The sequence below is a fragment of the Filicampus tigris genome, chromosome 2 (genome assembly GCF_054856515.1).
Source record: "Filicampus tigris isolate MCC_2025a chromosome 2, RoL_Ftig_1.0, whole genome shotgun sequence".
In the NCBI taxonomy this organism is placed as follows: Eukaryota; Metazoa; Chordata; class Actinopteri; order Syngnathiformes; family Syngnathidae; genus Filicampus; species Filicampus tigris.
In genome coordinates, this window is record NC_141218.1 from 21021330 (window position 1) to 21033513 (window position 12184).

Genomic DNA, 12184 nt, shown 5'->3' on the forward strand with positions numbered 1-12184 from the left:
AGTTGAAACAAGGCATTCTGATTAATATTGCATTTTTGGAATATGAGTTAACCCTGTCAGGCTGTTTTGTCACTTCTGTCGACTGAAAATGACATCACAGTTGCTCAGGGCTCAGATAATGACTAATCATGGCTCAACTTCAGAAATCAGGTGAGCTGTGATTGGTCGTTAGCTGAGATAGCTGTGAAGTTCACATGTATCTAGACACGCTTCTTTTTACTCAAATGAATTAATCAATCTGAAGTTCAATCTTCACTTCATTCATGTGTCATGGACAAGTGTCCAAATACTGTACAGTGTTTTTTGTGAGTGCATGCACTCTGCTAATCAGTTCCCATCTCATTACAGTCTGATGAGGCTCACATTAATGAAAAATAAAAACTTGGGAAAAGAGTGAAAAATTAATGTAAATGACTGCAGTAGTGGTAAGTAATCAACTTACTTTAATTAAAATCCAGCCTGATATACGTTTTATCTTGTCGAGAGGCAGTTTTTGGCTGCCCTCGCTGTTACATGGAGGCGCTCCTCAAATCTGCTGACAGCGCTTAACTTTATAATGACTATTTTGCCAGGCTTTGGAATGTAAAGGATGTATGCTGGGCTCGCCTCACGGGACAAAGTTACTGATTGGATCCCCTGCACAGAAATTGACCCAAAGCCTGCTTGGTTGATACAGAAAAGCACACAATGCTGCCAGTTTCATCATCATTCAGTTCATTCTCAATGACGTTTTTAATTAGGCCAACTTTCCCCCGGTGTTCAGCGAACACTCCATCTTTAAACTTTCAGATGTTAAACCATTTTGACAACAAAGACAAAGGTACCTATTTCTAACAATAACTCCTGGGTGATGTGGTAAAATAAAACTGAACAATTTATTGCTTAACTAATTGCAGCTCAATTAATTGTGTTATCCCTGTGAAATAAACCTAAATAAGACTAAGATAAAGTGAAAATACCTTGGTGTTGCCAACTTAGCGACTTAATCAGTAGAGATCACAACTTATCAGACACCCAAAACCCCAAACCAGTGACTATTTTTCAAAAAAGAATCATACCACAAATCCAGAGACTTTTGACCCACCCCTTGATGAGGACCCTAGAGCGGGTTGGACCAATGCGTGAAACTGGACAGTAATTAGGTAAATGCTGAGCTTTAGCCTGCTCATTGGATGCTCAGCATCTCTGGGGGATCTGTGGGGAAGTGGGCTGGCCTGGACACGCGGCTTCTGCATGATGATTGGATAATCTGTTTGAGGTGACTCCCTCTTTGACTGACAGTGAATTAAGTGAATCAGCGATTTTGTAGTATAAACAATGGAATGAAAACGTTTTTGATTCCATTGTTCTCAACTGATCCGGAAACTTTACCGACCCCCAGCGACTTTGTCTTTGTTAAAAATGACTCAGCAGGTCAGGCCCCTCGTAATTTCCCCCTGTCAATAACACTCACTCTCACAGCCAGGCACACAGTAGCCTCATACTGTAGCTCCACCTGCTGGCAGGCTAGATACTGACATAAAAATTGCTGCTAATACACACCACTTAAATTTTTAATAAATAAACAAATACAAATTACAATGCGTCTGTTTTCATGCCAATCGCAGACTAGACAATGGTCACACCAACGACTACTTTCTGTTACCAAATTGTCAGATGAGTCGGGGGAGAGGCAATTCCGTGCGCCGTAACACCAAAGAGGCGCAACATGGCATCAAATATGTTGGACGAGAATTACGCTGGCACGAAAAGGAAGTCACGTCGTTTATATGCCGAGCGCACGGGCACTAGTCTACCAAAATACGGCCCGATATTTTACTTTATTTTGATGGTGCCTGATTTGTTGATATCCTCTTGTATAGTCATTCTACATATGACATTTGTCCCCCATAAAGCCAAATAGTGCACATGACTCTCAGGTTTAAAGGCACTTATCATTAAAAATGATCTCAGTCATAAATGATCTCCGTCTTTTTCTTCATCTGAGGAGGTTGAGCAAAAAGTAATGAGAAATAGTTTAAATCCTCCTTAGGGAATAATAAATAGCCAGTGTAGATAAGTTTGACCTGGTACCTGAATTTCTTTTTTAAGGAGACAGGTTCCATCTGCATGCGCAAGTGGACACTTATAACTGGCATATAATTACAGAGCAAGGATGTGGCAACCTTGCCCGGGAGTGTGTGTGCTGTGATGATGGGAGACTTGTGAAAGTCAAACCGCTACTTAGAAGTTGAAGGTGCATGCCAACTGACATGAAAAATCTGGTTTGTTGGCCTCAGGGCAGCGAAGAATGTGGGGGGAGGGAGCGAGAGGCACGGGATTACTCCCTGAAGCGTGCGGCGCTCGGCATGATGACGAGTGTACCTCTGCATGACAGGTGACCGCCGTGATGACCTCCAGACAATGGTCACACGTCTGGAACAACTCGCTGGAATTCTGAGGTGCCAAGTGCAGAAAGACGGCGGGAGGAGAGCGAAACAAAGAGATCAATGTTTGATCCTGCTCGTGTGCATCCAGTCAATTACTGTAATTGGTTCCAGCTGTATACAAAAGAGTAAGCATTGAGCAAGTAGTATAGCAGATAATGACCATACTTCTAGGGCCTACGACTTTATTATTATTACTACACATCTCATTTTAGTTATAGTCATACTTTGTAGAGCATAGATAGCTCAGGCAAGATGATTATTGGGAACCAAAATAGCTCACGGTAGTGTTCCACCATGTACTACACCGGAAAAGGTAGAACAACTTTTGATGGTTACAAACAAGTAAGTAGGCCCAGTTGGGTAACAAGTGGCGCGTTTGAAGCGTTGGAAGGCAATTCTTGTCGTTTGCCCATTTCAGGCTTCTTTATACTCCCGCGGGCGGCATCCGCGAGCACGTCACTGCAACAGTGCTGCTCGCAGTTTGCCTTTATACTCGCGCACAAACCACACACGTTGTTTTGAAAATGTGTTAATGGGGCGTCGCTACGGCTACTGACAAGGCAGTGCAGGGCGGAATTTCCTCTGCCTTTTACGGCCAACTACGGTCGGCGTTTTTACTGTCGAGCAACAATCAAAAAGACAGCGACAACAATGGATCTCGTGCCTGCGACAACAAAGGGACCTAGATGACTAGACGATGCATTTAATTGTATTGTGAAAACGATCTGGAAGGTGGTGGCGACAGTTGTATGTGTATGTGTAGCTTCTTTACACACACATACGTGACAACAACCACGCCGCTGCCAAACTAGTTTGCTTCGCAGCAGCAACAAGCTGCGTGGTGGATCTTCTCCGTGGCAACAAATAAATTGCCGGGCCAAGCCGAGGGACACTGTACGTCATTGCAACATGTGACATAACGGACTGATCACGAGAGAGAGTGCGTGCAGAGTCGTATTCCCAGCGACAATGTCTGACGTCTGCGCGGCATGTGTTGCAGACCTGTCGCTAACATGTCTCACAGCACAATGCGGTCACGTGATGGAATGCTACAGTTGTCGCCCGCACCAACGCGGGAGTATCGAAGAAGCATAAAGAAACCTTTCGCCAAATAGGTTGAGTTGAACTTTGACCACTCTTGACCTCACAAGGGTTGCGGGGAGTGCTGGAGCCTATCCCAGCAGTCTTCGGGCAGTAGGCGGGGGACACCCCCTGCAAACTCCACACAGGGAGGCCGGGGCCAGGATCGAACCCACGACCTCTGAACTGTGAGGCAGACGTGCTATCCAGTCGACCACCGTGCCGCCCTATACTGGATGTATTGTATTTTATTTTTGTATGAAAACGGGCATTCAAGTCACTGGAAGGACGTTTGTGTCGTAATGAGACTTATCCTTTAGCGCAGCCTTGTGATGGGAGAAAATAACCCTAGGAGAAGTGAGGCCACACCCTTCGGAGAGTATAGACCATTGATTAACGGGCAGGTATTGCATCAGACAACTACCGAGTGTGTTAAACTGATTTTCATCATTAAAACCCATCAAAATAGTGAGTTTACATGTCAGTGAACACTTGTTTATTAACAAGAACTGAGTTGGAGACCGCGTGATCACTTTTCTACTCGTTTTGAAAGGAGAGGAGAACTGGATTTTTGTGAGCCCGGAGCCAGTGAAGGCTTTTGCCAGGTGTCTTGGCTAGGTTTTTGATGACCATTGACAAAGACCGGAACTGGATTTTGAGATCTCCCTAACGAGGGAGATGGCGAGCCACCCTTGATTGCTGAACCTGACTGCCTCCTTCCCAAGGAGCTGGATGTTCAAGACCCTCCCCCTACACTGTGGTAGGCCTACAAACTGCATCCGCAGTAGACTTGACTTAGAAAAAGTGTACTTCATCTAGTTTCTTTGACTATAACTTTGACTTTGACGTGGATACCGGAACACTAAGAACAATTATATTTCCGACTCGGAGGGACTGTCATTCAATTTATTTTCAATTTATTTTATTTTATTATTTTGTGGCCCAAGGTAGGCGTGTTGTGCGCCAGGAAGCCGGCTTTAGTTAGGCAGGGATTGTAAATATTTTTCTATTCTGTAATTATATGTTCTTTTCGTAAAACATATTTGTCACTCCAGTTGCTTATTGTTTGTGTGTTGATTTATTGGTTCAATTTACCAAATCTATTCCTTCTAGAGACGAACCTAAGAAACTGTCCCTCACATTTACTTCGTGCTTGGTATGTAAAAGTGATACGATATAGTTAAAGGGTTACATTAGCAAAAGCTACAAGCAAAATTAATTTTAAGTTATTTAGCTTTCAAATATTTTACTGATGTTTTATGGTTTTGCTATGGTATCGATCACATTTTGTCTTCTTTAAAGTTATATAAAATAACTGACCTGTTTTGTCAGCTGTTGACAGCACTTATTGCAGCAAAATATTTTGCAAATATATAATGTCAGTCGTATAAAACTACGGTATGCCAAATGAGATGTTTATACATCAGTAAATATGGTCATGATATACCTCCCCAAATATAGGTGCCACTAAATCCTGCATATACAGTATACTGGATATAACATGCAGTATATTGAATAGTGCCAATCAACAACAGTTAAACCAAAGCACTTCACATATGAAGCAAGGTGATATAGGCAAGGTAGAACTCCCCTTAAGGAAGAAACCTCAAATAGAGTCAAGAGTCAGTGTGGGGTGGCCGTCTGCGTCAACCATTTAGGTTGAGATGGAGTGATAGAGGAGAGGGACAGTAGACAGGCAGGGAGGGATAGAGAGACTGAGAAATAGGTTAGGGCAGGGGTCACCAACCTTTTTGAAACGGAGAGCTACTTCTTGGGTATTGGTTAATGCAAAGTGTAAATATTGTTATCTGTTATTATTAATAATTGATGATATTTATTTTTTTAGAAGACACTGGTCATGTTAATGATTTCTCACAGTAATTAGGAAACAGATAAATATATTGGCAAAATTGTATTTTTTTAATTCTCTGCCAATGTTCACATGTTCAAATGATTATTTCTGCAAGGTTCCTAAAAATCACAATGTCCCATCACTGTTGAGCTATTTTCAGAACGAGCCCACGGGGTACTCATGTGGTCCGTGGGGCTACCTGGTGCTCTGGGTTAGGGGGAGTGGAGTGTGGACTATATTAATTAAATTTGATAAATGACTATGATAAAAATAATGCTTTGTTGAGCAGCAGTATTAATCGTAGTATTACTAAACTGTAGTAGATGTTAAAGTGTTGATGTTGTTGGTTACACTTATGGAAGCATCGGGCACCTATTATAGGCAAAGGTAGAAAATTAATGTTAAGTGTAGTGACTAAGATTGAGTATCAAAACAAGTTTGTTGAAAATAACAGCATGGTAATAAAAGCTGTAAAAGTGAAACCAACGCTGGTCTAATCGTGATATAATTACATCACAAATTACCCAGCAATTATATCTCCTATCCGGGTGGCAGCCAACCAGATACAATAGGAGGTATAATTAAATACTCAACCAAGTATTTTTAAGTGTAGCGACACTTAAAAATACAAAATTCGTATTAGGTGATTCAGTGAAGAAATGAAATCCTAAAGTAAATGGATTTGTTACATCTCATGAACTACTGTAGCTAGTACAGTTTAGTTCCACGTGATTTAATTCACTAATAATTAGCATTACGTTACTTCGTACAACAAGTAATGTACTTTTTCCCAGTTGCTCTTCCATCATCATCTGGCACATGCAAGAATAAATGCCTGTGCTTAAAATTGGCTTTTTAGTGAGTCTCGCGATGTCTGTTGTGTCTGTGCAGCCAGCTGCAGGCGGCTATCAGGTGCAGCATTTACCATTGATGGAAAATGCCAAGAAACAATCTAACACTGGTGCACCAAAGGTAGCAGACATTAGCGATGCTGTTTTGGCTCCTGCTTCCTGGTTGCGAGGCTTCACCGCCTCGAGCCGTAAGGCCTTCATCAGTGTGACGAGTGTCACTTTGGAAAGTCACCAACTGCAGAACAAGAGGGAGAAACGGACAAAAAACTTCTTGGTTCACGGTAAATAAGGATGCTTTTTTTTTTTTTACGTTCAGCCTTTTCTGGCTGTTGTCATTAATACTGAATTAAGAACTGATAAGACTTTATATGCTCGCTTCAATTATAGGCCTACACTTTATGGTGATATAAAAACCAATAAAACCATGAATGAAATTGGCAGGTTGCAAATGTTATTTTTGTCTTGAACTTGCATTCCAGTATTTACTTAATTGGCATCACTTTATTAGAAGAGTACATGCTGACCATCGTAATTTTGCAAATAAAATGTCAAGTGAATGTAAGATCTATGTACTGTTGTAAACCCCATTCCGGGTTCGCAATTCACAAATTCACCTGCAGCCTTCACGTTTTTCCCCGGGAACCTATTCTCAGCTTTTTGCTGTACTGTAATCAATTTTACTATTATCATATTCATAACAGGCATTTTATTAGCGACATCTCTCATTATCATGCAATGCGGTTCAACACTACGTTAAAGTGCAACATCAACACATTGTTAAATGACTACCTCTCAGCAGTTTCAGTCAAAAGGGAGCGTTAGTAACTAATTAAAGGTTGAATTTGTCTTGTGTGTTGCGTCACCAAAGTTTACTATTGCTGCACTGTTGCCTCTGCACTACACTGTCTCTCTTTCTTGCAACAGTAGCAATACATGATCAAATATTCATGCGGTAACACCGAATAAAGGAAATACTTACATTGGTGCGAGAATGTCATTTAAAGCCAGGCTATTAAAATCACTTTTGTGCGGCTCTGTGAAAGACTTAAGTCACTAATGATTATGGGTTTTCTTGGATATTAAAGCTGACACTTTGGCTGGCTTTGCAGAGATCAATCTGTTGCCGAAAGAGAACATTGTTAAAAAAAAAAAAAAAAAGAGAGAGAGAGACCGCAAAGTACAATTTGTAATCAAAACTACGTTTTTGTGACAAATAGGACTCTAAAGTCACTGAAAATGAGTTTCAACTGTTATTCACTTAAAAGCACAATGTGCATTTTATTTGACATTTTTGTGTGGGTTTTATTAGGAGGGTACCAGTGAAGACAGAGAAGCAACATAGAAAAGCAGAACATTCATTCATTCATTCATTATCCATACCGCTTATCCTCACAAGGGTCGCGGGGCGTGCTGGAGCCTATCCCAGCTGTCTTTGGGCAGTAGGCGGGGGACACCCGGAACCGGTTGCCAGCCAATCGCAGGGCACACAGAGACAAACATCCACACTCACAATCACACCTAGGGGCAATTTAGACAGTCCAATCAACTTACCATGCATGTTTTTGGAATGCGGGAGGAAACCGGAGTACCCGGAGAAAACCCACGCAGGCACGGGGAGAACATGCAAACTCCACACAGGGAGGCCGGAGCCGGGATCGAACCCACGACCTCTGAACTGTGAGGCGGACGTGCTAACCAGTCGACCACCGTGCCGCCCAAAAGCAGAGCATACACATTAAAATGTTACCTTAAGAACAACCTCAAATGTAAGTAAAGGTTTACCTTTTAACATGCAAGTCATAAAAGTATGAAGAGAAGGTATGAAAACAGTCTGCCAAATTGGCAAACATGCCTTCCACTGATACACTGATAATGAATGAATGAATGAATGAATGCAGTGGACCACCACGATTTGCGAGAGGATAAGTCACAGAGTCAGACTGCAAATTGCAGAAATCTGCGAGTAATTTACACTCCCTTATAATTGCTATTTAAAAACATAATAATTAGAAACAATACATGAATAAGCGAGGGATCAGGTTTAAATAAAATCATGAATAGGCAGGTGGTTAAGTCAAAAATATGCAAGCAAGTGGAGGCTTCAATGAATTTATGACTGCGGAAGTACAAATATGCGTGGGTCCACTGTACACACAATCCACCAGACTGGAAATGTTTGCTTGCGGAACTGATGTACATGGAGTTCCCAATGTGGTGGTGCACCATCTTTCAATGTGATTATTACAAACTTTATTGCACACTGATTACAAAAAACAAATCTAGTTCACACATCTTATCAACTGCCTTTGGAATAAATTCTATTAATTGTAAAGAGACTTTATGGACACCCTCTCTAATTATTTTGCATACATATGAACTGATGTTTCATACACCTGTACATCTTGGGCCATATTTTTGTGCCGAGCGCAAGTCTAGGGCAAAGCGCGGACTAACTGTGCGCATGGGTGGAGTTTTCTTTCTTTTTCCGTAGAAACGGGTGTTCACGCCATCGTGCGAGTATACAGCAGACTTGCTTCCCGACCAGAGGAAGCAACTCTTTTGTTCCCTTTAAATTCAGCGGAGTAGAGGCGCATGGTCTACATGGAGGAACCACAACAGACTCGCTGGAGCCCATGAATATATATATATATATATATATATATATATATATATATATATATATATATATATATATATATATATATATATATATATATATAAATACATATTAGGGCTATCAATTTAGCTCGTTATTTTCTAAATTAATCCAACTCCCTTTTGACGCCGTCAATTTTTGGGATTGCGTGATTAAGGTTTCCATAGCAACCAGCGGCTGCATTGATAAAGGCTGCTGGTCACCATGATCTATACATGTATCCTGAATAAAAAAAAGCTTTAGAGTAGAGGAGGCGTTACATCTGCTTCAAAATATTGATGATGGGAATGAATTGCTCGGCAGACACCGCTTAGGGTTGGGCACCGGATTCGAGTGGAATCAGTTCCAGTGAGTTGAATCCAATGCTTGATTTTTCAATTGAAGTGAAAGTCAACCCAAACTTTTTTTTTTCCAAGAATATGTTCTATGCAGGCCCCCTAGTTCAAACAAGGCTTTCTGATCAATATTTTGTTTATGAGTTAAGTTGTAAAATCCATCCATTTTTTACCATCTCAGGGGTCGGCCATTTTATCACTTCTGTTGACTGAAAATGACATCACAGATGCGTTGAGGGCTCAAATAATGACCGATCATGGCTCCGTTTCAGAAAACAGGTGAGCTGTGATTGGTCGTTACGTGAGCCCTGAGCAACTGCGGTATCATTTTCAGTTGAAAGACGTGACAAAATGGCCGCCCCCAGTGATGACTAAAAACAGGTGGATTAACTCTTATTCCATAAATGCAATATTTATCAGAATGCCTTGTTTCAACTAGTGGGCTTGCATGGAGCATATTCTTAAAAAAGAATATGTTTGGGTTGACTTCGCTTGAATAAAGTATTTGCATAAGAAAATCAATCCTCCTATTCTTGTTAAGGGTATTAAAATTCAAGAAAATAATGGGACAGAAAAATCAAGGGATTTTATTACAATAAATAAAATATGCGATTAACCACGAGTTAACTATGAAAAATGCGATTAACTTCGATTAAAATTTTTAATCACTTGACAACACTAAACGAGTTTTGAAAATAATTATTGGTTGAATTTATAAAACTACCCATTTTGGGGTTTTTCCCTATATTTATGATTGGTGCTCCACAACTTGATGACAGGGCTGCTCTGTGATAATCCACTGCTCAACAAGTAAGGAAACTCACTTTTAAACCTTTTTTTCAAACCACCAGGAGAGCTACTCAAAAATCTGATTAAAAGTCCAATAAAGAATTTTCTTAGCACAGTTGTTTGTTCCTGCACCAGTTTTAACCTTCAGCACTGCACAGTTTCGTGGAGAGCCAACATTCTTAATCCATCACTCCGACTTTTTGTTTACTGCTGTGCTTTGCCTCCATTACATCATATTGCCTGATTTAGTACTCCAGCCCTAGCGTTACCCGTTCAAAACAAAACTGCCACATTAAAAGAAAACACCACCGTCCTGTTCTATCTGAGTCAATTCAACTGTCTGAAATCAAACAAATACCGGCCTTGAGACGCCAAGCCTGTTTAATTTGAGAATTCAGAAAATTCAATAAAATATTTGTTTTTTCATTATCACTGTCCATAAAGGCAACCGTGTTTAGTGATTGAGGCCCTTCACTTCCCTGCAATGAATTCACCAACTCTAGTTGCTTAGAAACCGCTTCCCAAAGAGCCTCCTTTTCTACTCACCTATTTATTCCACCCTCCCAAATCCCTGAGGTATTCATGCAATATATACTTTGCCCTCTCGAAATGTTTAAACTTGTGTATCCAGGAGATTATCAGCACCGTTTAGCTGACACTTGTTCACCTTCACCATCACTGGAGAGCCGCCCTCCGCCAGGTATTAAGGTAAACTACATATCCTAATCCAATTAAAGCATGTTGGAATCCATGCTCTCATAGAGTATTTTTGTTTAAACTGAATGATAACAGAATGCGAGTAGTTTGCAACTCCATTGTCTGTGTAGTCAGCTTGATACTCTGGATAAAAATTTCATCATCCCGTTATTTGTGCAATGCCTGCTATGGATGGTGACAGTTTGCTGCCTGTTGTTCCAAACCAACAGGTGTACGGGTGATGGTTCAGCATGGGGTGATTTCACAGATCATTTAATCATTCATTCCAGTGTTCTCTTCAGTCAGTTTCACACGTGCTGCCATCTGTGTCGCACTGGTTTAAGCTTCAAACTGATCCGTTTGTCCAAATATCGCTCATCGCAAATTTGATAACTATATTTTCTTGAATACAAACACTCAAACAGCAGTAGAATGGGGAAATTCAGTAACAGCGCAAAAAAAACCTACACTAAATGTGTGTGTTTATACATGGCCACTAAGGATGGGCATATTCATCAATTCAATATGAATCAGTTGAGTAAAATTCAATTTACAGTCATTGTTCAATGCTTAATACATAATTGAGTGGATTATATTTCATTCATATATGCCATTAGATATCACTGTAAATAATATTATACTTCCCTTTTGCACAAATTGCACAAATATCATAACGTAACATAATTAGAGCAACATGCAACATTTGAACCCTTTTTGCTCTTGTTTGTATTAGATTTGGATCACTTCCAATCCCCCCTCAATGCTGTTGTTTGTTTTTAGTTGTACTTTTTTGTAATCCGACAAAACTCTAGTAAAACTGCTCTGCTATTACTGTAATTAAACTGCTAAGTAAGCATGACATTGAAAACGATATGCTATAAAAGAACAAATTATTATGCTTTGCGTTACAGTTTTGGACCAAAGTGCTACAGTTGAATCAGCATAATCTATAATTATTGATCCTTTCAACGGATGAGTAATTGCATCTATTCGCAGCCTTTAATGTATTAATATTTAATGACTGATAAATAAAATTGTTTTGCGATGCAATAAGGAGGGGAAAAACAAGCCACAATTTAGATTGATTATACTTTTATTTGCAGTACTACATGTAGGTCGTATTTAATTACTCACATGCAGAACCTTTCTGAACAATTTAATCATTCTGCGTATTTTATAACTAGGTCTAGAAGACCTACCTTACTGTGATTTCTTAAGATTTATTTACTTATTGAGGGTGCAAACAGTACTTTTTTCAAATTATTTTGTAAACACACTGATATACTTGCATGAACACATGTTAAGTGTTTGCAGAAAAATATGAAGTCAGAAACTAAGACTACTTTCAATCAGAATATGAGCCAATACTGCGCACCTTCATTTGAAGTTAGTCATGATGCAACCACTGTTCACAACGCAGACAGGTTGATGTGCTAGACTGTTGGCGAGAGAGTCTTTTCATGACAAGCGAGGTGTCAAGTTGCGAGAGTCTATAA